The sequence below is a fragment of the Poecile atricapillus genome, chromosome 33 (genome assembly GCF_030490865.1).
Source record: "Poecile atricapillus isolate bPoeAtr1 chromosome 33, bPoeAtr1.hap1, whole genome shotgun sequence".
In the NCBI taxonomy this organism is placed as follows: domain Eukaryota; kingdom Metazoa; phylum Chordata; class Aves; order Passeriformes; family Paridae; genus Poecile; species Poecile atricapillus.
In genome coordinates, this window is record NC_081281.1 from 2969344 (window position 1) to 2994377 (window position 25034).

Consider the following 25034-nt stretch of genomic DNA (forward strand, 5'->3'; position numbering starts at 1 on the left):
TCCTGGTGAGACCCTTGGGATCACCTCCCACCAGCTTCCTGGATAATAACCCCGCTAAAACCCAGCCCCAGAGCTGCAGGCACTCCCAGAAACACTTGAAAGACTGACCAAGCCTTGGTACAAACCAAAACCAGCACATGACACCCCCATCCCCAGCTCCAACACTCCCGATGGGCAGGCACATCAAGGAAGGCAAACAGAAACAACTTCCCCACAGCTCACAGCAAAGACCCCGGCACCACCAGCACCCCTGCAGCCCCAGCCCAGCCCAGCAGCACTGACACCATCCCCGCAGAGCTGAGCCCACCTCGCTGGCACTGCTGGCACATCCCGGGGCAGCACGTGGCCTGCCCGACAGCCCCTTGCCATCGGCTCCGCGGGCGCCGCCACGCACGGCTCAGCCCTAACGGGATAACAAGCTCACAATGAGATCCTAATGAAGGATTAGCAAAATACAGTTTAAAGAGATTAAGGCTGGGTGCAGGACTGAAACTTTTTTATTTATTTAATATTTTCCTGAGAGCCCAGCGGAGGTGAGACACAGATTACAGACAACACGGGTAGAGCCGGCATTCGCTGCTGGCTCCAGCAACTCAGGATGGTTTTCGCATCGCATTCGTGCAAAGAGGGGCCAGGGCTGTAAAAAGGATGGAGGAACACACAAAAAATGGCTCGTGGCGCCTGCAAGCCCTGCCCAAGGCGCTCCACAGCCAGCCAGAGGCTTCCTTCATCTCTCCCCTCCCACACCAGTCCCTTCCCATCTGCATCCCAGCTGCGCCCGATGCTCTTAGTCCCGTTCATAATGACTGTTGATGTTATCCGCCAGAGCCGGAGCCTTCCAAGGAGCCCCAGGGAAGCAGGTACTCAACTCTCATTCAGGGAAAGTTATTAATAGTAATTTCTTGGCTCTACACAAACAGAGCAAGAAGTCAGCCCTGGCCTGGGAGAGCTTGGCGTGACTGCCAGCCCCACGTGCTCCAAAAGGTCAGGAGTCTGGTTCGCCCCCAAATCAAACGAGGATGTTTAAAATAGAAGGCAACACATCTGGGGTTGCTTTTTGGCTTGTTTTGACCACTCATATTTTTTTCTGCAACCACCAACACCACAAATTTTCTCCTCCTGAGAAAGGGCAATGTGACTGTCACCCCATCACAGGAATCCAGGAGTGGGAATTTGCTAAAGCAGCCCCAAGAGTGCTAATGCCCAGGGGGAAAAGGGCAAGCAAGGCTGCTGCTCGGCCCATGAGCAGTGGGGCGACTGCTCAAACCCAGCCCTCATTTCAGCCAAAAGCCACGCGACAAGAGGGAGGTGGGGAGCTGAGAAACATCCCTGTTGAGAGACTACAAAACAAATCAAATGAAGATGTTTGGAGCAGATCCAGATGTTTATTAGTGACGCACATGGAGGTATAAATAATTATCCGGTAGGAATTTTGTTCACAGGCAGCTCTCCCTTATCTAATCAGATCTCAGTGCGACATGGCCCCGGCCTCCCCCCGCTTAAAAAGTCTTGAGAAAACCAAATGCAAAATAAAAAAAACTCACTAGGGGCACCAATTTAATCCCATTAATCACTGGATACTGGGAGCAGAGCTGCCAGCACTCAGATCTCATCCAGGCACAGCTTAAGGGAGGATTTTTTTCTTCCAGCAGGAGCACTGGCAGAGGGTCAGATCCTGCACGAGGGTGCAGAGAAGGGCCAGGAGCTGGACCCTCGCACCCTGCCCCATGTCCAGCACCAGGCACGGGTAAAGCAGCATCTGTGGGGACAGGAGCCACCGTGGCACTGGCTGGGCCCCTCCACAAGTGCAAGGAGCTGGACAAGCTCTTGCCTGTAAGTAACCAACTGCTTAAAATACACTGGCCAACAAACCCCTCCCTTGTCCGGCTGCGTGGTACCCAGCGGCCTCTCCAGCGCCCGGACACTGCAATTACCTAAAAATAAATGGACCACAAACCTCGAGAGGCCAAATGGCTGAGGGGGATGAGGGCAGCAGGGAATGTGCCCCAGCAGCACCGAGCCTGGCTGGAGGGACCAGCAGCCACCAGCAGCTACCACGGCACCACCACGAAGCCCAAGCCAAAAGGGTTCACATGCAACCAAAAAACAGGTAGAAAAAAGGCTTTAACAGCTCAAAAACACCACCTGAGCTGGTTTTTCCCAGCCCTTAGCATCACCTAGCCCATGGGAGGTGCTCAGCCCACTGAGCCGCACCACCACCCCCTACACCAGCCGCCCCTCACCCTGCCAACCTCCCCACCAGCATTTCCGATGGTTTTCCAAAAATTTAACCAACCCAACCCACCACAGGCGAGGCTGCAGAGGGTTTTGCAGAGGCCAGAGAGGAGCAGTGTTGGAAACTTACTGTAGGAAATTGGCCGCTCGGCTCCAGCTCCTTGTCCCTACTGGTGGGAAAGTCTATAAATCTCTAATAAAGAAAAAAAAAATCCCCTCCCATTTTATTCCTTCTCTCTCCCCCCTTCCAAAGGATTGCGAAACTGAGAGGGCAGCCAGGGCTTGGATTCACAGCATTTCTGAGTTCCTACAGAGTCTGGGCTCCCTGCCACCAGCAACAGCGGCTCTGGGGGTGTGGAAAAAGGGAGGAAAAAAAAATTAAAAGAAGAAGAGGAGTAAAAAAATATATATATAAAAGTCCTGTTTATTTTGGGGGATGAGAGAGAAAGCTTGCACAAAGCGGGGTGGAGGGGGAGCGAGGCTCTGGCACTCCTGAAGGCACCACGCGTTCGGGAATCAGAAAAGCTTGGTTAAAACACCTCAGTTTTGGGTGGGAATACCGAGCTTGCAGAGGATGCTCTTTCCCAGAGTGTACATGGGCAAAAAGCAATCTCGTATAGAGGGAGGCAGCACCTCCCAGAGCAGCTGGACCCCCTCAAGGGCACCCATGGGTGCCAGCAGCAGCTCTGCCCTGCCCTGCCCTGCCGTGGCCCCGGGCGCCGTGAGGGGAATTACTGAAGACAGGCTGGAAGAAAAGCCTGCTCCAGCCGTGACCCAGATTCCCCTCCAGCCTGATCCCTCACTGAAGTCATAATCCTTGGAGGGCTTCTGGTCTTTTTTTTTTTTTAAATACATCCCTGAACGTTGCCATGGTGACGAGGGGGATGCTATAATTTCAGCATTATAGACTTCAGCGCGAGAACAGGAGGGAGAAGGTGGTGGAAATATGGATGAGCTGCACTGGTAATGCATTTAGGGAAAAAAAGGATTTAAAAAAAAAAAAAGAAAAAAGAACCAAAGCAGCACCTTGGCTTCAGCAGCAGGGGCTGGTGGAGCAGGGCCATGTCACAGCTGAAGGCATGCAGGGGATCATGGAATCATGGAATGGTTTGGGATGGAAAGGACCATAAAGATGGTCTTGTTCTACCCCCTGCCATGGTCAGGGACACCTTCCAGTAGACCACATTGCTCCAAGCCCTGTCCAGCCTGGCCAGGCAACCTCTGCCAGGGCCTTACCACCCTCAGAGGGAGGAAATTCTTCCCAATATCCCACCTAACCCTGCTTTCCGCCAGAGTGAAGCCATTCCCCCCTTGTCCTGTCATTCCAGGCCCTTGTCCAAAGTCATCTCCAGCTCTCTTGGAGCCCTTTAGGCACTGGAAATGGCTCTAAGGTTTACCTGGAACCTTCTCCTCCCTGGAATGGAGACCTGCTCCTGTCCCTTGGCCACTTTGGGCATGGCTGGGGCAGCAGCTTCCCTGGGCATGGGTACCTCAGACCCTGCAGGGCTTTGGGGCCACCCTGCCAGGACACAGCCACAAGCCCTAAATCCCCCAGAAAACCCCACAGAACCCGAGGCAGCCCTGAGCAGGAACACCCTGGTTTGGGGTGGCCTCAACCGATTGTGGGGTGATTTGGGGCAATTCTGGAGGTCTTTGGGGCGATTTTGGTTATTCAGGGGGTGATTTTGGAGCAGATGTTGGGGTGATTTCAGATGATTGTGAGGGTTTGGGGGGCGATTTTGAAGTTTGGGAGCAATTTGTGAGTTTATGGGGGCTTTTGGGACAATGTGGGGTTTTTTTTGGGGTGACGAAGCTGATTTTGGGTTGATTTCAGAAGATTTTAGAGTGTATTTGGTCTGAATTTGGAGGTTTTTGGGTTGATTTCGAGTGACTCTGGGGGATTTTGGGGCTATTTACGGGTGATTTGGGAGGTTTTTTTGGGGCAATTCCTGAATAATTTTGCAGGCAATTATGGGGACTTTCAGGGTTTTTAGGGTTGCCAAAGCCCATTTTGGGTGATTTTGGGGTTTTTTTTCAGGTGATTGTTGGGCCATTTGGCTCAGCACCCAGCCAATGCCAAAACTTTGCAAAGAAGCAGCTCCAAAAAACCTGCCCTCCACCTTTTTACCTCTATTTCCTCCCATCTTTCCTTTCTGCCTGCTTTGCCCATAGCAGGTGCCCAAGGTATCCCATCAGGAGGATGTGATCCCAGGGTTCCTGTCCAGCTCTCAGCAGGAATAAAACCCACACTGCCCGTGTTTTTGCAAGGGTATGAAACACCTCTGGGTGTTCTTAATTCACACCACCTTGGTTCAGCCCCAGAGAGCCCCTGGGCTGTGTCTGTGAGTTTTCATGCTGGTAGATGACCTGTGACCCTACAGGAGGGATGAACCAAGAACCCCCCAGACCCCAGGGACCTCAAGCTCTCCTGTTGCACAGAAATAGCAAAACTGCACGAACAGAAGCCAAAGCAGTTTTAGCCACGTTTCCACCCCGCTCGCACCCCTTCCCGCCCCACTGCCGGGCACTGAACCGGCACCTGCTGTGACGAAAAATTTCCGAAAGACGCACAAATAAAAATAAGATCATACACAAACACCTCTGCCCAAAGCCAGAGCAACAGCCCATGACCCCATCACAAGAGAGACAGGCTCAGGGACTCACGGGGTCCCAAAGGAAGCCAGACTGCCCCGGGGGATGCCAGCCCCGCACCACGCGCAAGTGGGGAGGTAAGAAAAAGCTCTGGCACTTGGCACCGTGTCCCCTGGCCATGCAGCCTGCACCCATCAGCCTCTCTGAGGGGTGGGAGAGACATCCTGACCACAAAACCCAGGTGGCCAGAGTCAGGGGCACTGAGACATCACTGTCTCAGTCCTGCACCGGAGCCCTGTGCCTGGGCAGAGCCCAGGGGGGATCCTCGAAGGGCAGCTGGGACAAAAGAGCCTCCTGAGCTTTGAAAGACTAAATAAAACCAAAGCACATCACTGCAAAAGTGGGAACTCCAGGTGCAGAGTGGCAGCAGGTTCCAAGGACCCCCCCAACAGGACTCAATGCGCTTGTTCCTCGCTGCAAAAAATCTCCTATAACCCCAGTGGAAAAAATATTGTGACTGTTTTGTTTCCATGCCCAAAGGGGAGCCAAACCCCCAAATTACCACCTTCAGCATCTGACCTGTCAGGCCTTGGGCCATCAGGGCGCTTTCAGCAGTGCCCCGAGCTCCAAATTTAGCCTCAAAGGTATTTATCTCTGAGAAACTAAAACCAAAGCTGCATTTGCATAACAAAAAGACCCCTATGCTCGATGCTTGGTGCAAGTGCTGCTGGCAGGGGAGAGGACATGCAAAGCATCCTCTCGCCAAGCAAAGGCACTGAAGGTCACCCAGGCAGATGCTGAGCTCGCCATGGCTGGTCCTCTCCAGTGGAAAGGACAAGGCAAGAACATCCTCCCGTAAGGAAAGAATCTTCCCAACCTTCCCACTTCCACCCAGTCCAGCTGGAGCCGCTCTCTCCAGCACAAAGGCAGGTGTGAAATCCTGCTCGCTAAAGCACACGCTCACATCTGGCCCAAAAGCTGAAAGACCTGAGGGCAGCTAGCAGAATTTTTCCAGTCTCTCAATCTGTGTTGAGAGCTGGGCTCTCCATTTTCCTCTCCTGGGTGTCAGTGGCTGGTGCGAGGACGAGCGGCTTCATCCCCAAAGGGAAAGCAGGAGGTGAGGAACCCAGCCCTTGGCCCTTCCCCAGCAGCACCTGAATGCAGCTCCCACCACCCCCAGGACCCTCAGGAACAACCAGGAACTCACCCCACTGGGATCCCCACCCCTCCCGTGGGAGCACGTCTGTGCTCAGCTGTCTGACACCCGGTCAGCACCTGCTGCCACACCGTACCCAGCACCTGTCCCATTCTTTTGGGATAAAATCCCTTCAGGAACTGGCACCTCCCGATTCCCCATCTCCTTTTCTCACACCGACTGAATCCCCTCCTGCCCTGCCATCCTCACAGCTCAAAGCTGAACGGTACCAAAACCCCGCGGCGTAACACCAACCCCAATAAAGCATCGCCGCGCCCCAGGCCGCCCCAAGAGCCAGATGTTCACCTCTCCCCTCCCCGCAAGGAAACGCCAGCTCTGGGGAAAGGATTGATGGAGGAGCAAGAAGCAGCCACCAGCTGCCGCAGGAAGAGGCCTTGGCTGCCTTCACCACCAGCATCTTGCTCCAACCATTTGTTCTGCTTCTATTTTCGAAAGCGCTGGGGCTCGGCGCTCCGCAGATCCCAGCCTCCCTCCCAGCCTCCCTCCCAGCCTCCCCACTGCCGAGCAAGGCGACAGATTTCTGCTAAGAGGTAGCGCCGGCTCCGCTCCCCATCTTGGCAGCGGCATCCACGCAGGACTGGGGATATTTTTGATCCAGCGAGCCGAGAGGTGCTAGTTTTCCCGGCGGCTCGTTGCCGGCGCGTGGGAAGGACGGCCGTGCCGAGTCAGGGAAGGTTGAGGATGGATCCGGATGGATCCGTGATTGATCCCTGTGCTTAAAACCCTGGAGATGAGGCGTCAAATCCTCCTCAGTCATGCAAAGCAGGATGTCCAGTGGCACATGGAGCTCTCTGGGAAAGCATCCCCCAGGGGATGAAGCTGGAGATGAGGCCTGACTTTGGCTGTATCCCAAGCCCCTGAGCCCTTCCCCATGGACATTTCTCCACGCTCTCAGAGGAGAGCTGGCATGCACACACTGTCCGTGTGATCCCAAGTGCTGCTCCACACTGGAATACTCGAGGAAAAACTGCCCCAAGCTCACGTCCAAGCAAGCCCTTCCTTCACCCTACCCTTCCACATCCTGCTCCAGTTATTGAAATAAATTTGCTGCTACTGCAGGGTTATCCTAGGGGCAGAGATGTGTCTCCAGGGAATATGTGGTTTATCTCCTGGGATAAACCCGAGGGTTGGAATGAGATGATTTTAAAGGTCCCTTCCCACCTGAACCATTCCATGAGTCTGTGATAACTGTGCCTAGAGGCAACTCCTCACTTCCACGACCTCCCCAGTGGTGCCAGCACCAGAGACACTCAGTGACACACAAACACTTTCCTTTCCCCCATGGTTCTTCCAGCAAGTTCTGAAACAGTCCAAGCACCCCATGTCAGGCTCCGTGTCCGACAGAGCCAAAGCCAGAGCTCCCTGCAGGGCAATTCTAAAGGCCAAAAATCCGCACATGGTTCCCAGCAGGAGGAGGGTGCTTGTGGCAGAGCCAGGCTCCAGCAACACCGCGATTTTAACAAGCTGTGGGGTCTTCAGCCACTCCAACCTGGCACCCATCACCAAGCCCAGCAGCATCAGGGTCCCCACCTAGAGGAGGTGCCACAGGATGCCACAGCCAGGGATGGACTCCATTCCCAGCCACTGGAATTCCAACGAAGCGGGCTGCTCCTCCTGGGGCTGGCAGCTTGCTCAGATGCCAGCAAGAAGCCTGTGGGTACCAGCTCCACGGGGACATTTATCACAATATTTAGACAAAGGACAACAGCTCAGCCTCACCTATAGTTACACAAACACACAGCCACTCTCTGCCTCTGTACACCCAAAATGGGTGGAAAACACCCATTTCTTGGCCGTCCCAAGCTTGCAGAAGGTCCTTCCCCATGGATGCCACCATGGACCAAGAGCAGCCATGCCTGGAGCCTGATCCCTGCCATTCCCTGTCCCAGCCCCTCATCACAGCACTTTATCTCCTGCTCCCAGCACTGAGCACAGTGGGGCAGGATGGTCTCAGTGACTGCCCATGCAAAATAAAAAAAGGCTGGTCGGTCAAAATAATTTGTCCACGTTCTCTATTTCAATTTTTTTCTTCCCTGCCAGTGGAAACTCCTGTTCCAGCACCATGTCTCAAGGTTACTGCTAGGGGTGGGAGAGGATTTCAGGTTTTACAACTGAAAAATTCCAGACAGAAACTCAGAAACGTTGCCAGTATTTTACTGAACAGAAGTTCTTTATCCAATTAATTTCTTTAACTTACATTTTTTTTTACACTTGATGCAGCAGGTTTAAGCAACCTCTGTTTTGTTCAGCCCCTCAGATTTTGTCTGCTTTGATAGAAAATTCTCACTGATACCATGAACATTTCCAATTCTCAATTTCTTCTTTAAGGAAAACCAAACCAGATGAATCTGACCCCACATATTTTCCCCACCTGCACAACATGGGATGTGTTCCTGGGTATGGCGCCTAGCAATTTTTCCCTGAAGTCTTCCAATAACTAGAAAGGAAAAAATTTAAGAGTAAAAAGAAAAAATTTATCTTCAAAATAAGAAAAGAAAAAAGATGCTTTTTTGAAAAGGATGGAAGAAAGTCACTTTGTTCCAAAAGGCACTTCCATTTAAAAAGAAGATGAAAACTTCCAAGCAGGACTATTTATAACCACTGCTTGTACCTATCAATAACACCTTGCACCTGAAGCTCCACCACACCCTCTGGAGCAGGTACCTCCAGGCCCATGGCCCCAGCACCCAGGGCAGTGAGCTGCAGGATCCATCCCAAAGGAGATGCTGATAATCCCCCTGTGGCAGAAGGAGGAGAGAGGAGAAGGTGGAATCCCACTTGGAATCCTAAGCTGATGCCTTGGCAGCCCTGGGGTGGGCTCGGCTCGGGTCAGGGACCTGGCCCCACAGGCAGGTGCCACTTCCCAAATCTCATTACTACTTTTTGGGGATGGAAAAAACAGGAAAAAAATAATTCGGAAGCCATGGATTTGTCCTGCCTCCTTCCAAATAAAAAAGGCTGATGCAACAGCAGTGCTTCAGTGGGAGTTCACCCTTCCCCACAGCCCCCAGCTCCCCACCCATGCCCCAAGCACCCCAGCTGGGGGGGCTGCAGGCACCTCCTCCTGGAAGCGGTTTGGGCTCTGTGCCGGACGCTTGCAGGAAGCTGTTTGAAGCTCTGGAAAGAGAAACAATTCCTCCTCCTCCTCCTCTTCCTCCCTGCCCAGAAATAGGTCATTTAATTACCCCCTTTCCAACCCCAACCACCACTGACTCAGGACAGGAGGTGGGAGTGCTTCCACCCTGCGCCGGCTCATGCCCAGCGGCGGCCCAAAGCCACTGTGCCCAGCTTTGACCTTGAGCCTCTGTGCCAGCAGGATTGGGCTGCCAGGGCACAGCTGATGGCAGGGGCTCAGCTCCCCACCTCTGCACTCCAGCTACGGCTGCTCACTTAAAGCAAGGAGGGTCGGGCCACGGGGGCTGCCGACCCCCTCCATGCACAGGGCCTCGTGCCAGCTCCGGGAAAACCGAGGGCTAATTGCAGGCTGGGAAATCCTACGTGTCCTGCTCGGCACCAAGAGTGAAACGTGCGGCCCCGGCACAGTCTGGTCCGGCTGCTTCGGGATGGGACACCACGGTGGCTCCTGGGTGGTGACAGGAGCCTGACACATCCCAGCACAGGCATCATCCCACCCTTCCAGCACCTCTCACCATGCAGCAAACCAGCAGCACCGTACGCCCGCTCCACCGGGGACCTGAGGACCACGAAGATATTTAAAGTCCCACTGGGCACCATGGCAGTACCCAGCTTCCAGCATTCCAGCAGTCAACACAACCAGCACATGTCACCGTGACCAGGCCCCTCTGGGTGACACAGATGGTGGCAGCAAGGACCCACCACCATTGCATGCACCTCATCTCATTGCCCCCTTTTATATAGGGGAAGGTGCTCACCCAGAGCTCAGAAGCAGCCTGGGAATTGTGGAGCAGCTGCTGTATCCCCCCCAGCCTTGTCGTGACCCACATGAAAACAGGCCAAGTTTCCCCAAAAAACTGTTCCCATGCAGCTTAGAGACCCAAGTCCTTCATCTTTTGAACCCCCATTTAAGAGAAAGCAAACCTAGACCCCACCCCCAAAATAAATCACTCCAAATTGGAGTATTTATCAAACCTTTGCTCTCCAAGTGGGCACCTTTTATAGGATTTTTTAAAGGATGCAGGCTCTTGTCTGTTTTGCAAGCAGTGGGGAGCTACAGCAGGGAGACACCAAGAGTGAGGAGAAAGGAAAAATTAAAGAACCACAAGCAAAGCAAAGTGGAGTGCAAGATGCAAACCGACAGATCCGGGGAGGCAGAGCTGCTGGCAGGCAGACGGCGAGATCCATCTTGAAAGCAAAAGCAAACTGCTGCTCACACAGGCAGAGGGAAAAACCTAGAGGTCTTCAGCAGTGCCTGAGCTCTGATCAAACAAAGTGATTAACAAATCTCAGCTTTTTATTGAGAGCTTCTCTAATTAGAGGAAAAAAGGAAAGGCAAAAACAAAACCAAACCCGAGAGTCACATCGAGTGGTGAAATCCCAGACAGTGCTGGAGGGAGCTAAGGGGGCAACGCACCCCACAGTCCTGCTGGCACAGGGAGGGCAAGCACAGCCAGGGGTGCTTCACCAGCACACTTTTCCGTGCCTCCACAGCCTTCCTCCTCCTCCCCTTCCTCCTCCTCACTTGCTTTCTGCTCACCGCGTCGGGCTCAGCGGCAGAGCTGAACCTTCCCGGGAGCAGGACTGTCATCTACAATAGAGTCACCTCTGAACTCGGGATGGCTCAGCCTCCAGGAACTGCCAAAATAGCGATAAAAATAAGAAAGAGCCCCTGGCCCGAGGAGTTCACCCTCTGAACAGATGGGACAGCGGCGGGGCGAGGCAGGGGGATATTTTTAGCTCTGCTTGCAGATGGGGAAGTCCGGCACAGCATCGACATGGCAGCCCCATCGCTGCCTGCACAGCTCACCGTGCCATGGGTCACCTCCGTGTGCACTCCTGGGTATTAACAGGATTTAACGGGATGCTGCCTGCTCAGTTCTGAGCCTCAGGCACCACCTTCCAGGCCAGCTCCACATGGCATCCCACCACCACTGATGGGGGCACCCAGTGGGGCAGCATTGCTCCGGGGGAACGGATTCAATGTCAGCAACCCACACCCCTCTCCCTCTTTCCCCTTCATTCCCAGAACAGCCACGTCCCTGCAATCCATCACAGAGAGATGCCTCGCAGCACCCCACGGCAGGTTCCTCCCAACACACTCCAGGCACTGCCAACCTGACCCAGGGAAGCACTCTGGCTTGGAAAAAAAAAAAGAGGGAAAAGCAATTTCTGCCCCTCACCACAGATGCTCTTTTAGGTTCAAATGACTCGCGCAGGCTGCCAGATGATAGCTTGTAGCTGAGCCCTCCACACCTAGCTGAAGCCCTCCTGTTCCTTCAGGATGTGCCAAGCAGCATCTCCCCCCAGCCTCATGCCCATCCTTCCCTCGTGAGCCAGGGCCTGCAGCAGCATCCACACCTCCCTGGCAGGCAGCTGCCGGCACCGGCTCCCGGCACACACCAGCACCGCGGCAGCTGGGTCCCGCTCCCGTACTTTTCATCCGACACTTTCGGCTTTGTTCTCCCTCTCACAAAGCCGCTGTGAGGCTGCCCTGGCAGCACGAAGGGACCTTGAAGTGGATGCAGTTTATGACCATATTTAGGCTCCTTTATGTTGCCAGAGTCACAGTAAAGGGCTGCAGCATTAAATGAGACTCAGACCCCACTTGTTTCACTTGGCAGCCTGGGAAAAATACACCCTGGGTGACTCCAGCACCGTCCCTGCCTCTGCCCTGCCCGCTCGGGGACAGCACGAAATAGCAACAGCCCTTTCCAGCTCTGCAGCTGCACTTCCCAAGAGGAGCCAGGAGCCCCACAGCAGTGAGGAGGGGGGGATTAAACACATTAACCACCTCCCCCATTCCAAGAACAACACCAAAGCATGGGGAAGCAAAGGGACGTGCCCAAGGTCACCTACTGACAAAGCCAGCACTTCCCAAGGTCCCAAGAGCCCCCCAGCAGGACTGAGCACACACAGGGACGTGACCACTCAGCATGAGGAGCCCCCGAGCCGGTTTGTGCCGGGGGAGAGCCCGGGCAGGGGTGGAAGCCCCGAGCCACCTGACACGGGAGCTAATGCCCCTTCAACATGAGCACGTTAAATCTCTGCTGTGGCCGAGGCACCAGCGAAACCCGAGCAGCGGCCCCCACCGCTGCGGGGACATCGGCCACCTGCTCGGAGCCGGCACAAGTGCAGATACCTCAGCTCGGCAACGCCGCGACAACTGCAGGGGCTGAAGGGCAAGGTGGTGGGGGTGGAAAGGAGAATCCATGAGGCCCATTCAGAGGTCTGTGACCTTCAGGAGCCCATGGCAGTGATCCTGTGGGGAGGGCAAGCAGCTCACTTTGGAGCTCCAAAGAGACAGGGGCAGCTCAGTGCTCCCAGGCCAGGGCTATCAGCACCAAATCAGCTAAGGGAAGGAAAGAACATAACCAGAATAACCCTTACCTACACCCAAAACCTGCACCCCTGGCCTGATGAGCATCCTCTGAGCCCATTCCCCCTCAAGCAGCAGGATTTCAGGATGGCTGTCCTGGGACAGTGGTTTGAGAACACCCACCTCGGTACAACAACACCAGCCGAAAAATCCACATACAGCCACACAGTGCAGGAGAAGGGGCTTTGGAGGGACAGGATCAGGCCTTCCCAGGGTGGGAGCAGGCAGAGGTGCTGAGCTGAAGTGCCAGGGGAATTTGCACCAGCACAGGTGTGTCTCTGTCCCTACCCAGACCCCTGCCCACAGCAAGGGGGAGTCACCAGCCAAAACCGCATGGCAGCTCCGACACTTGTGGAGGATGAAGAGGAGGGGACAGCCCAGCTGGTGGCCGTGCAGAGCTGGGGGTACTAAAGGGCTCCAGGGGTGCAGGGGAAACAGCTGCGTGTGTGGCAAACATGTGACCGTGTGCTGCTCTGGTGTGTCAGGGGACAAAAGGAAAATAAATAAAAAATAAAAACCAACCACAAAGCCAAAGGGCTTTGGGAGCTGCAGGGAAGGGATAAGCTGCGGGCGAACCGGCGTCACAGATGCCGAACAGCCGCAGATGCCGGATGCCCTGTCACCGCATCCCTGCTCAGCATCGCCGGTCCCTCCGGCCAAGGAAGCGCTCGGTCCCCGCGGAGGCAGCGGCAGCAGTGACGCGGTTCGGACCCACCACGATACCCGGCTCCGGCCGCCGTCGGATGGAGCAGAGGCACTGAGCCCCCCCCGGACAAACAATCCCAGCTGTCGGCTCCGGAGCCGGCGCACGGCCAAGGCATGGACACTCCAGGACTCGATTTACCGCCGGCTCTCCCAAAATCTGCTCTTGCCAATCAAACCGCAGCCCCCATCGGCACCCGGAGCCTCGCCGGCGGGTCCCCCCACAGTCCCCATGTCATCACCCTATGTCCTGCCAGGGAGGGCACCCCGCGGCCCCCGAAATCCACTGGGCCCTGCTTCTCCCTGGCTCCCGCCAGGCCGCAGCGGGTCTCACTGGGGAGTGGACGCAGTGTCGCGGGTGGGCTCTCGGTCTGTCACCACCGGGGTCCCGCCGCCCCCGAGCGGGGTGGGCACCGCCAGCGCTGCCCCCATCCCACCGCCAGCACCCAGCGGGACCATCCCTGTGTGCCGCACCCGGCACCCGCGTCCCCCCGTGTGTGTCCCGCGTCCCCCCGTGTGTGTCCCGCGTCCCCCCGTGTGTGTCCCGCGTCCCCCCGTGTCTGTCCCGCGTCCCGCGCCGCCCTCACCTCACCTGTCCTCGCAGCGCCCAGGCCGAGCCGCCACCTCTTCCCCTTCCTCCCGCTCCCTCCTTCACCTCTGCACCATTTTGGTGACGGTTTGTTTTGAAGCCGAGGGGGGAGGAGGGAGGAGGGGGGCGCGGGGGGAGGATGTGCCGCTGCCGCCGCCGCCGCCGCTGCTCCCGCCCCCGCCCATCCCCGCGCCTCGGGGCGGCTCCGAGCGGAGCGGGACTCGGGGGGTCCCTCCGCTCCCCCCACCCCAAACACAGCCGGGAGCAGCGGGGCTCCGCGCCCCCCCTAAGGCCGCCCGGGGAAAGGGGGGTGGGGGGGAAGGGTGGCGTTCTCGGAAGTCGCGCCAGAATCGCGAAACGTTCAAAGAAATCAAAAAATAATTAAAAATAACAATTAGAAGAAGGGGAAAAAGCCGACGGCGAAGAAGCGCGAGAGCGGGAGGGACCCACCTGAGCGGGGCGCGGACCGGCCGCTGCCGGGGCTGCGGCGGAGCCGGCGGGGAGCGACCATGGCCGGGCCCGGCCCAGCGTCAGGGGCGGCGGCGGCGGCGCGGGCGGCCAATGGCCGCGGCGGGGGGGAGCGAGCGCGGCCGGGGGGGACGGGGTGGGACCGGGGCCGAGCCGGGGCTGAGCCGGGGGGGGAACCGGGGCCGAGCCGGGGGGGGGAACCGGGGCCTAGCGGGGCTGAGCCGGGGGCCGAGCCAGGCCCGAGGGTGCAATGAGCCGGCCGGGGGGAATCGTAGCCGGCGGCGGGGTGTGCTGAGCCGGGATCTCCCCTCTCGGGGTCTGGCCTGGTCCCACTCGTGTTCCCCAGGGTGGGCAGGAACGTCTGGGCCGGCCCCGCGGCCGGAGCTGCTGCCCCGGGGTGATGGGGGCACGGTGGGTTCTGCCCCGGCTTCCATGGGGGGTCGGGCTCAGGACAGTGTGTCTGTAGGGCCCGAGCGTCCCTAAAGCTACACAGGCGACACCAGCTGCCCGTGAAGGTCCCAGTCCTGTGTCCGGCACGGAGCCCTCGTGGGTGCAACGCTGTCCGGACACAGCCCAGGGGCTGCACTGGGCTCCCGGAGTTCCCAGCCCTAACCCGGCCCTTCGGATCCTCAGCCGAGCACATGGCACCGGCACCGGGCTCGCTGTGCTCCTCACAGCATCCAGACCCTGCTCCAAGCTGGGGCTCTACACTGCCAGCTCCTAAAGTAGCTGCAACCCAGAGAAATCGCTCTGTGCTACCCACAAGAAACCCAACAGGTCAAACAGTGACTCCCACCTCTGTGCCAGGACAGTTTGGGGCTGTGAATTGGGGCAGGGATCTGTTTTTTTAGGGGGTTAGGTAACTGGTTCTGCTCCTGTCTCACCACTGTGTCCGTGTCTCAGAGCAGTATCGGCGGTGGGCACAAGCATCCTTGGGGCTGGGGGGAGGCAGACCACCCACCTACACCCCAGCTCTGCACTGAGTGGCGTGGTGGGAGCTGGTGATCCCGCTGGATGAGCTCTCCCGCTGCTGGGAATGCTGGAGGAGTGCCATATGGCAGGGCTGGGGGTCAGCATGGGGCACAGGCTTTCCTTTCCCAGGAACACATGTGGCACGGCGGGCCTGGGCAGGCTCCCACGTGCCACACAAAGCAGTAAAAATAAAAATCAGGCTGGTATGGGACTGGTTCTGGCAGAAAAAGACTGGTACCAGGGGTCAGAGCCTCCACAGCAGATATTTCATGGGTTCCCCTGACTGGCAGAATTCAGCCCACCTTCCATACTGGTGACGATGGAGCCAGCACGCATCTGGTGCAACTCCAGTGCCCCGTAAGAATATTGAGTGATGGTTCTGTCACATACAAAGCCCCTGTCCCAGCTCAAGGGGGGCTACGGGGCAGGGACAGGGATGTCCCAGCCCTGTTGGGTCACATTCAGCTGGAGCACTGGGAATATGAGTGTTCCCAGTGTCACTGGAGCACAAAACCAGCACGGGGAGCTGCCCGGCATAGGGGCAGAGTCACTGTCTTTTCACCCAGATGATCCCCATTAATGCAGCAGCTCCCTCTGCACTGACCTCCACAACACAGGACACTGTACAAGCCCAAAACACTCAGTTTCCTCCCCAAAGGCCTGGGGTGACACGGGATGGGGCTGGGGTGTGCTCCCATCACAGCTGTTTGTCATGGCAGGCTCTGCCCTGAGCCCCATCCCAGGCCGGGAGGGCAGGAAGAAGTTCCACGATGCCAGTGACTCAGCTGAGGGGGTTGTTTTGCAACATGCTGGGTGTGGGAGGCTCCTGGTGTGTGGAAGTAGGAGGCAAATTATCCAAATTATCCCAGGTGTGTGGTGAGCTCAGGGCCCGGGGAGGCTGGTGGGCACGGAGCAAGCCAGGGGGTGATGGACCTGCACCCAGAGCTGGGGTAGGGAGTCCCACTGCAGGACAGGTGCTCGAGGCCAGGATGGTGACCCTGGGATGAGCTTCCCGTGGGTCTGGTGCCCATGTACCTTCCTCACACTGATCTGGGACAAAGAGAGCAAAGGCACCAGGGCGAGAGACAAGGGGCCGGATCTGACCAAGCATCACTGGTGGCATGGGCACCTCAGCCACCACCACCCCTCTGACTCAGTGACACAGTTTCCTGCTGGCTCCTTCACCCATCCCACTATGTATTTCTAGTGGACTTTTCAGTGTGTTTGGCTTTTTGGGGCTGTTTGTTGTCAGTTAGTTATTTTATTATATTTATTGTTAGAAATAAGGCTATTTTTAGCATGCTGTTGGTTTAGATAGAGATGGGATTAGTCATCTCACCAAGAGCTGTTTGCAGTCTCTCCTCAAGGATTCTCTGGGGTTTGTTTTCCAATCAACTGAGATCATGTATCCAAAGAAATAAAAAATAAAAATAGTCAGAATAACATGCAGCAGCCGCGCTCTGGTGCTTCTCTTTGAGTTATGGGATGAAAACGAGGGAAGGATCCAACCCAGGATATTTATGAGACAAAGACGAGAACATTACTATGAACCTCAAAGTATTTTGGAAAGTCAGTTTGAGCTGCTTTTTTTTTTTTTGCTTTTTTTTTTTTTTTTTTTTTCCTCTTGGGAACCGAATGCTGAGTAACTCCCTTCCCACACCAGGCTGCTGCTTTGTACAGCTGGTGTGCAGCCTCTTGACAGTGGAAACTGCTTTCCCTTACCCTATGCCAGCAGGAAGGAGGCAGGACTCCTGGGCCCTCCAAGATATGCAGCCACCTACACCCTCAGGCTAATAAAAAAATAAAAAAGGCACCCAAAAACCTAAAGTGGGAAAGACATTTGTTCCTTTTCTGCACAGAGCTCAGGGAGGGGAGGGGGGTGAGGGCTGGGGGCAAAGCCAAGAGACCAAGAGCAGAGTCTTGTCTTGTGGAGCAGCATCTCCAGCCTCCTTTTCACCACGACTTTTTGCCTCTCTCTGCCCAGTGTTCCTCCCTCTGAACCAAGTGGGAGCAGAGTTCCATGCAAGTTTTGGGGGGACCAGTTTAGCTCTTAAAGATTGGGGCTGGATGCAGGGAGGAATCAGAGTTCGTGGCTCATCTCATCCCCCGCTGGAGTGGAAATGCTGCTGCCAGCTTGTCCCTGGTAGTGCGGGTGCCCTTGGTAAGCAGAGCTGAAAGCAGGGAGGGGGACGGAGCTCCTCTGTCATTCCACATCAGCCGGGCCCAGGGTGCCGGTGCTGCCCTGGGACGGGGACAGGAGCAGGCACGGAGCTGCTCTCACGGGCTCATTCCCATCTCCCAGCCGAGGGACAGCCCCGGACAGCCCCAGGGCCTGTGCCAACCAGCGCTGGGCCACCCGTGCCCTGCTGGGGAGCCGTGCCCTGCTGGGGGGCCGTGCCCAGGGTGGCACACGTGTGGTGACAAGGCGTGGGGACAGCGGGCAGGGAGGGAGCGCCCCCCCGCCGCCCACCCGGCCTGGCCGCGGGACGAGGATTATTTGCCCCGGCAGCTGGCGGAGGTCCCGGAGCACCCCGGGGGACGGGGGGACACCGCACGGACGAAGCTGCGGCGATGCTCCCCTGGCAGGCCGGCTGCGGGGTCCCGCCGGCCCCCGCTCCTGCGAGCGCTCCTTTCCTCCCTGCCCCCCTTCCTCTCCAAGTCTAAATTCTCCCACAGCGTCCATTGACGTCCTGCCTGCGTCACCGTCTCCAGCACAACCAGACAGCACGTGGGAGAGGCAGGTTAAAGCGGCACGGCCCTGGGAGGGCTCCAGCTGCGCGCCCCAGCAGCGGGGCCGTGCGGGGAGGGGCGGCCCCGCCGAGCCCCCCGCCCAAAGCGGGTCCTGCAGCCGCCGGGAGGGCTCCGCTGGCTCGCCCCAGGGGGAATCGGAGCAGGCTGGGGGAAGAGGAGGCTTTTTCTCGCCCATCGCCAGGCTTGCACGGGAGTGTGAACGCGTTTTGCTTCCCGGTCCATGCCTGCATCCTCCCCTCCTCCCCGCCGTGCTCCAAACCCACCCCAAATGGGGACCAGGAGCTCTGCTGGCCAGGGAAGGCAGCTTGCATTCGACGTGCAGGCTCCCCAAACCCGCTCCCAAAGCCAGAGCCAGGCTCGCGTGTTTTTTCCCGGCTGCCGGGCCCCCAGCCAGTCCTTGTGCCTTCACATCTGGGCTTTGCCTCTGCCCGAATTACGGTGCAGCTCAGCTGGGTCCTGGGGGCTGGGAACAGGGTTTGCACGCAGGAAAAGTGCCAGTGCTCTGCCAAGGCGTGGGATGCAGCGAGTTTTGCAAGGGCTCAGGTGCGGGGTGAAGTGACTTTTACAAGGGCTCGGGTACCTTCCCTGAAGCCCGCTCATCATTTCTGCTCCAGGATATTGTCTGGCAGCGCAGGACGTCCCCTTGGCCGTGACTCCGGGCGTCGGGGTGGGAGGGAGAACAGCCCCCACCCCAAAGCACAGCCCGGCTTCCTTGCTGTGTCCACGCTGCAGCATGGGGGGCTATTTTTGTCCCTTCTATTTATTGTGCCAGAGCCGTGTGAGGTTGGAGAAGGCTGCGGTGTTTGCTTTGTGATTGCTTCCTTCCCGCCCATAACCTTTTGCCTTAAAACGGGATTCGCCCTGATCCTGCACCCAAGGCCGGGAAGCCTGGGCTGTGTGCCAGGGGCGCTGGCACTGCAAGGCTCTCGGGGGACAGAGATTCCTGGCTCTGACCCTGGTTTTGATGCAAAGCTGAGCACAAACACACTGCCCTTCAGCTCCCCATGGCAGAAACTGCAGCCCTGAATCTCCTCCCTCGAGCATCCCCAGCCCCTGCCCAGTGCCTCCAGCAGCGCTGGCACTGCCAGCTCGCACCCAGCCTGTGGAATGCTCAGGTTCCAAAGGCAGACAGATGGGTGAGTGGGAACCATCGTGGTGAGCCCTCAAACAGGAGCCACCACGAGAGAGGGGAGGGGGAAAATTAAAATAACTCAAATTGCAGAAAGCAGCCACCCTAAGTTGGGGCCACCCCTTGCGGGCAACAGACAGAGGCAGCCCTGCACGAGCATCACCGGGGCCAGCAGCACACTCACTGGCAACAGACCATCCTCATCCTCCCTGACACACTACTCCAGGCACCGAGCCAAGGGGACAGTCATCAGTCCTGAGCTGGGCCACCATGGCTGCTACGTTTGGAGAACACCTGGTAAGTTCAAAGGGGTGGGCGAGGACCCCGCTGCTGTTGCAAAGCATCAGTGTTGCCTTGGCTTGGCCACTGGTCAGGACTATTTGCCAACCACCCCGGCACACTGCTGCCTTCACCCTGCTGCAGGGTGTGGGATCTGCTCACCAGGGCTGACGCTCTGTGGGGTGACCACCAGGGCCAAACCCTGGTGGGAAATCTCCAAAAGAGAAGGACTTGGGGCTGTTGTGGAACGAGAAGCTCGATGTGACCTGGCGATACAAGCTGGCAGCCAATGCAAACAGTGCTGTGCCACATATGTGGGGCTCATCCCACAGCACTGGCAGCACCTAAAGGGGGGGATTCTGCTCCTCTGCTCAGCTCTGGTGAGACCCCACCTGCAGTGCTCTGGGGCCGCCAGCACAGGAAGGGTATGGAGCTGCTGGAGCAAGTCCAGAGGATGAGATTTTAGGAAGAAACTCCTCTCTTTGGAGGTTGATGAGGCCCTGGCACACGGTGCCCAGAGAAGCTGTGGCTGCCCCATCTCTGGAAGTGTTCAAGGTCAAAAAGTGTTCAAGGGCTTGGAGCAACCTGGGATAGTGGAAGGTGTCCCTGCCCATGGCAGGGGCATGGAATGAGATGAGCTTTAAGGTCCCTCCCAACCCAAACAAGCCTGTAATTCTGTGATTCTACAGGCAGCAAACCCAGCTGGGGTTTAGCTCAGCCCAAGCTGGCGGCAGCTTTGCTGGTCTGTGTTGGAGGTTTCCAGCTGGGACAGCAGCAGCTCCTGGGGCAAAACAGGCACAGCAGAACCCCCCATCTCCTGCAGCTGGGGGTTTATCAGCTAGGTAAGCATCTTTTAGCACCCCGCACAATGCTGATCAGCTAATGGAGACTGGGAACACTTCGGAGCACCTTGCAATTTTAAATTAACTTGATCTCTACTTTTTCTTCCCAGTGTAAAACTGCAGCCCTGTTCTGGTGCAGGCAGTGGCTGCAGCAGCCAGCGGGTAGAGCTCCAGAAGCTCCCCAGGCAAGTGTATCTCCTCCGTGTGTAGGAGTAGCCGCTGACTGGTAGCAGCCCAATTTCCAAGAACTCCCAAAAGTTACAAGCCTTCACATCTTGCTGAATCAGTGCGAGATCCAGAGCAGCTCCACACTCAGCAGCTCAGAGAGAGCAAAGATCCGGGTCTCTGTAGCCAGAACCTCGGTGCTGAACACGAGGATCTCCATCCCCCGGAGAAGCTCTCTGGGATTCCTGCACACATGCCTGGCCCTAATGAAAGGGCCCGGCGCCTCCCCATCGCCCAGCCAGTTAAACCTGCACAAACTGAGCCCATCGCACACAAAAAGCCTCTCCTGGGTGAGTCCCTTATCAGCCGTGAGTCAGGGCAGCCTCTCCGCCGTGGGTCCGGGAGGTGCCCGGGGCTCCGCAGCAGATCCGGCCCGGGGTGAGGCTGGATCGCTCCTGGCCGTGCCCCTGGGGCCCGTGACCCTCCGTGAGGCTGCGGCCAGCCTGCCCTCGCTGCTGCTCACTTGATCCCGTCTCCTCCCCGCCTAATCCGCGCTCCCCTCCCGGTATCCTCTGCTCCACTTTAATGCCAAAGTTGGCCGGCAGCCACTCGGCTCCGAGGACGAGGACGCCTTTTTTCCTGGTTATGCAACGCACGGCTGAGCTGTTTGCCTTTCTCTGTGAGGAGTTTTGGGGGGCTGGGCTGGCTACACTGTCCGGGCAATGAACAGGTCCTGGGATGCCCCAAATGGGGATCGAGAAGCTGCACATTTGTTCCCCCCACCTCTGTCCCAGGGGCTGTTGTCCGTTCCTATTCCATTCCCCTTCTCCTCTTCCCAGGAATCCCCCAGGGTTCAGCCCTGCTCCCCTTCTACACGGCTTCTCCATGCTGCAAGAGCTTTCTTCATCACGGTGTGCCTGCCACAGCATCCCAGTGAACCCTGGTGCAGCATCCTGGCTATTCCTGCCATGGTATCCTGACTTTCCCTGCTGGTATCCTGGCTATCCCTGCCATGGCATCCTGGCTATCCCTGCCATGGCATCCTGCCTAACGTGCCATGGCATCCTGGCTCTCCCTGCCATGGCATCCTGGCTCTCCATGGCACAGCATCCTGGCTATCCCTGCCATGGCATCCTGGCACTCCCTGCCACAGCATCCTGGCTATCCCTGGCACAGCATCCTGGCTAACCTGCCATGGCATCTCAACCAAGCCATCCCAGTTACCCCTGCTGGCTCCCAGTGGGGATCATCACCAACTCTCAGTGTGGCAGTCCCTTGTCACACTGCAGTGCCATGGTACTGCTGGCACAGAGTCTCATTTTGATTCTCCACATCAGCCAGAGCACTGCGAGCCCCCTCCAGGGACCACGAGGCGAGCCCTGAATTCCAGCACCCCCCAGGGCCAAGTTCCCCCAGTCCAGGGCCTCACCTCACTGCCTTTCCCTCAAGCCAAGGCTCCAGCAGCCCCTTGCAAGCGATGGGTTTATCTGCTCCACCACAGCCCCTCTCCAGTGCTGGGAGCTTTGGAGATAAGCAAGAGCTCAGGAGAGTGCAGATTTAAGGCTCCAGCTGCCGCTCCCAGGGATGCTGTTCCTGAGCTGTCACAGTGGCATTTGCCACCAAACAAACTGTGCCACCAGCTTATTTTGGGGTAGACCTAGGGTGCCCACTGCCAGTGCCCAGGGTGGATATGCTTCCAGCCATCGGTCTGAGTTCCAGACCTTCTTCACTGCAGCCTGGGACCCGCAGCTGAGGCTTCTGTGCCCTTCCAAAACCCACCATGGCATAAACAGCTGCCAAAGAGCCTCTTCCAGGGAACAAAACCTCCTCAAACCTTTCTGCTTTGGAAGGCATCTCAGCCACCTGCCACCAGAGCCTGGGGCTCCTGACATCCAGCAGCCTCCCTGCCTTCATCAGGAGCCCACTGAGGTTTGGGGAGAGGGGGGAAGTTTGGGACACTGAGGACACTTTCTTCCCTTCTCTCCCCTTAAATTATTCTGCCACATATAATAGATATTGGTGCTATTTTTAGGCCTTGCTTGTTTAATTATTGAGAAAGGTTTTGAAGGATCTCTTGGAGGCAAGGAAACAAGCAGCCAGGTGCTCACTGGATTTCCCCTCCTGAAGCCCTAGCAGTTGCCACCTCCCCTTTGCCACAGGAATCCTCTGGCACCAGCTCCAGCCTGCTCAGTGCTGGCCTGCAGGACCAGGGTCTGGGCTTTGGAACCGCTGGGTGATCGTGAGGAGAGTGGCTCGGGAGCCAAAACAAGGGACAGGCCCCGATCCCAAACCAACACTTGTCTGGCACAAGGGGCTGTGTCAGAGCTGGGAAATGCTGGGTCCCAGCTAACAAAAACCAGTGCAATCCCAGCACCAGCTTCCATCAGGAACGAATGTGGCCCAGAACTCACCATTTTTATTTTTAACTGAACGGATACTTTTCTTGCTGAAAAATGACCTTATTCTCAGCTTGCCAAGCAGAATTGCAATGGCAGGATTTTTTTTAAATCCAGTTCCTTTCGTGTTTCCACTTACAAAAAGCCAGAGAATGGCCTTTATTTGAGATTAAAGGGGTTTGGTCAACTTGAAATCCGCTGAGATTTCAGCAAAGTGGTATATAATGAAGCAAGAGCCAAATCCTCAACTGGTGTCCTTTGCCCTGGCTTCAGCAGCTTCGGCTTTCCAATACTTCTTTGTACCTGTCAGCAACCTGGCCCAGGACTTCAAGGGAAACATTGATTTACCTCAGCTGCCAGGCTCAGCCAGCTGGGATTAATTTCCCCCAGCTGAGGATACCCAGGGTATCTGTGATCTGTCCAGGTTTCCTGAGGAATATATGTGTGTATAGTCATGTATTTGATCTGTTCATCCTCCCCCTCTCAATCGTATTAGGTACAAAGGTAAAGATATTAATTTTAATAGTGCAGATACTGAGGTGCTACACGTTGCATGAAAATAATTATCCTCCTTGACAGACCCCATGCTGACCCTGGGGAAGGACAAGGGGATAACTCTGGCTCCATCCCACACCACATCTCCATCAGCCACACCACAGCAGGAATGGCCCAACATATATATATATATATATATATGTCATTGCTGCAAACCCTCCAAGGCTCCCTGTGCCTCAGGTGAAGATGAGGTGCTCTCCCCACACCTGCTCCTGGCCCCTGGGCGTTCCTGGGGAGGTCCCTGGGCTGCTCCAAGGACCGGCCTGAAGGAATTGCTGGAAGGAATGGTGGGATGAAGGCGGCTCTGGGGTGGGGACCCCGTGGCAGAGCCAGGCTGCTCCGGCAGCACAGGCAAGGGGGGCAAGTTGTCAGCCCCTGCTCCTTAACACCCTGACAAGCTTATAACTATTTCATTTGTTACACTGCGAACCTTTTTAAATTAATGAGCATAAGGTTGTCACGGTTGCTGTGGCGACGACACGTTGCTGGGGCAACGGCAGCGATGCAGAGCCTGTGGAGTGTAATCAGGGGTCAGGCTGACGATGGAGCCGGGATGTGTGGGGGCTGTGGGAAGGGGCAGCAGCCCCAGCGCTCCCAGCAGCCCCACACTGCTCCCCAAGCCCCAAACCAGCACTGACAGCTGGGAAAACCAGCGCTGCTCCCCTGTCACAGGCACCCCGAGGCAGCAGCGGCGCTGCCTCCACGCCTCAGCGCGGGCATGGCCCAGGGATGTGCTGTGCCCCGTGCAAGCCTGACCCACTAATGGGACAGCTCACAAAGCCATCCCAAGGCTCACCACCTCCCCTCTCCAACTTTCCCATCCCCTCTGGGGCTGCCTGGGCCTCTGGTCCCTCACCCCACCCCAGCATCCACCCAAAGCAAGGGTGCCTCAGGCAGAACAGAGACTGTGGGGGCAACAACTGCACCTCCTCCACCGCCTCTCCCAAAGGGATGTGAGGACACCAAGGTGGTTTTCAGGTGGTTTGAAATCAGCTGCCTTGTTCTTTCCAGCTGGCTGGGGCCAGGGATGGAGGCAGCTCATCCCACTGCTGCAGCCCTACCCCAGCATGTCTCCACCCTGGCACCTCCAGGGCTCTGTGTTATACAGAGGTTTTGCAGCCACAAAACTCTTCAAGAGCATTTCTTTCCCCCCACGCCAGCAACAAGTTAGAAAAGGTAGGGAAGGAAGGGGGCAACCAAACAGTTCTGTAGGAAAACTCCCCAAAATTCAATCAGGAAAATGACTTTGCAAGATCTCTGGGCACAAGGGCCTTGAGCTCCTCTTCCTAAGTCCAAGTAAAAGGATGGCTGGGACAAGGGGGAGCATTTTTAAACTGAAAGAGGTTGATTTAGGTTTGATATAAGGAAGAAGTGTGTTACAATGAGGGTGGTGAAGCCCTGGCAGAGGTTGCCCAGAGCAGCTGCAGCTGCCCCATCCCTGGAAGTGTCCAAGGCCAGGTTGGACAGGGCTTGAAGCAACCTGGTCTAGTGGCAGGGATGTGGAATGAGATGAGCTTTAAGGGCCTTCCAAGCCAAACAGTTGCATGATGCTATGAATTTATGGCCTGCAGTCCCTCTCAGCACCCCAGGAGCAGCTCAGCAGCCCCACACACCCGGTCCTGCAGAGCT

The 25034-nt window shown here is 56.9% G+C and overlaps 1 protein-coding gene across 9 annotated transcripts in view; it reads right to left on the minus strand.

Annotated features, from left to right (window-relative positions):
• MEF2D (myocyte enhancer factor 2D) overlaps positions 1-14393 on the minus strand; it is an 80509-nt gene extending 66116 nt beyond the window's left edge. For 6 of the 9 annotated variants that reach the window (XM_058860809.1, XM_058860806.1, XM_058860807.1 and 3 more), the window contains exon 1: positions 13852-13958. The gene's annotated coding sequence lies outside the window, so the exon portion shown is untranslated. Of the gene's footprint in view, positions 1-13846; positions 13959-14298 lie in introns of those variants that run through there. The other 3 variants (XM_058860798.1, XM_058860802.1, XM_058860799.1) reach the window with 3 other exon arrangements.
• Positions 14394-25034: the final 10641 nt, after the last annotated feature.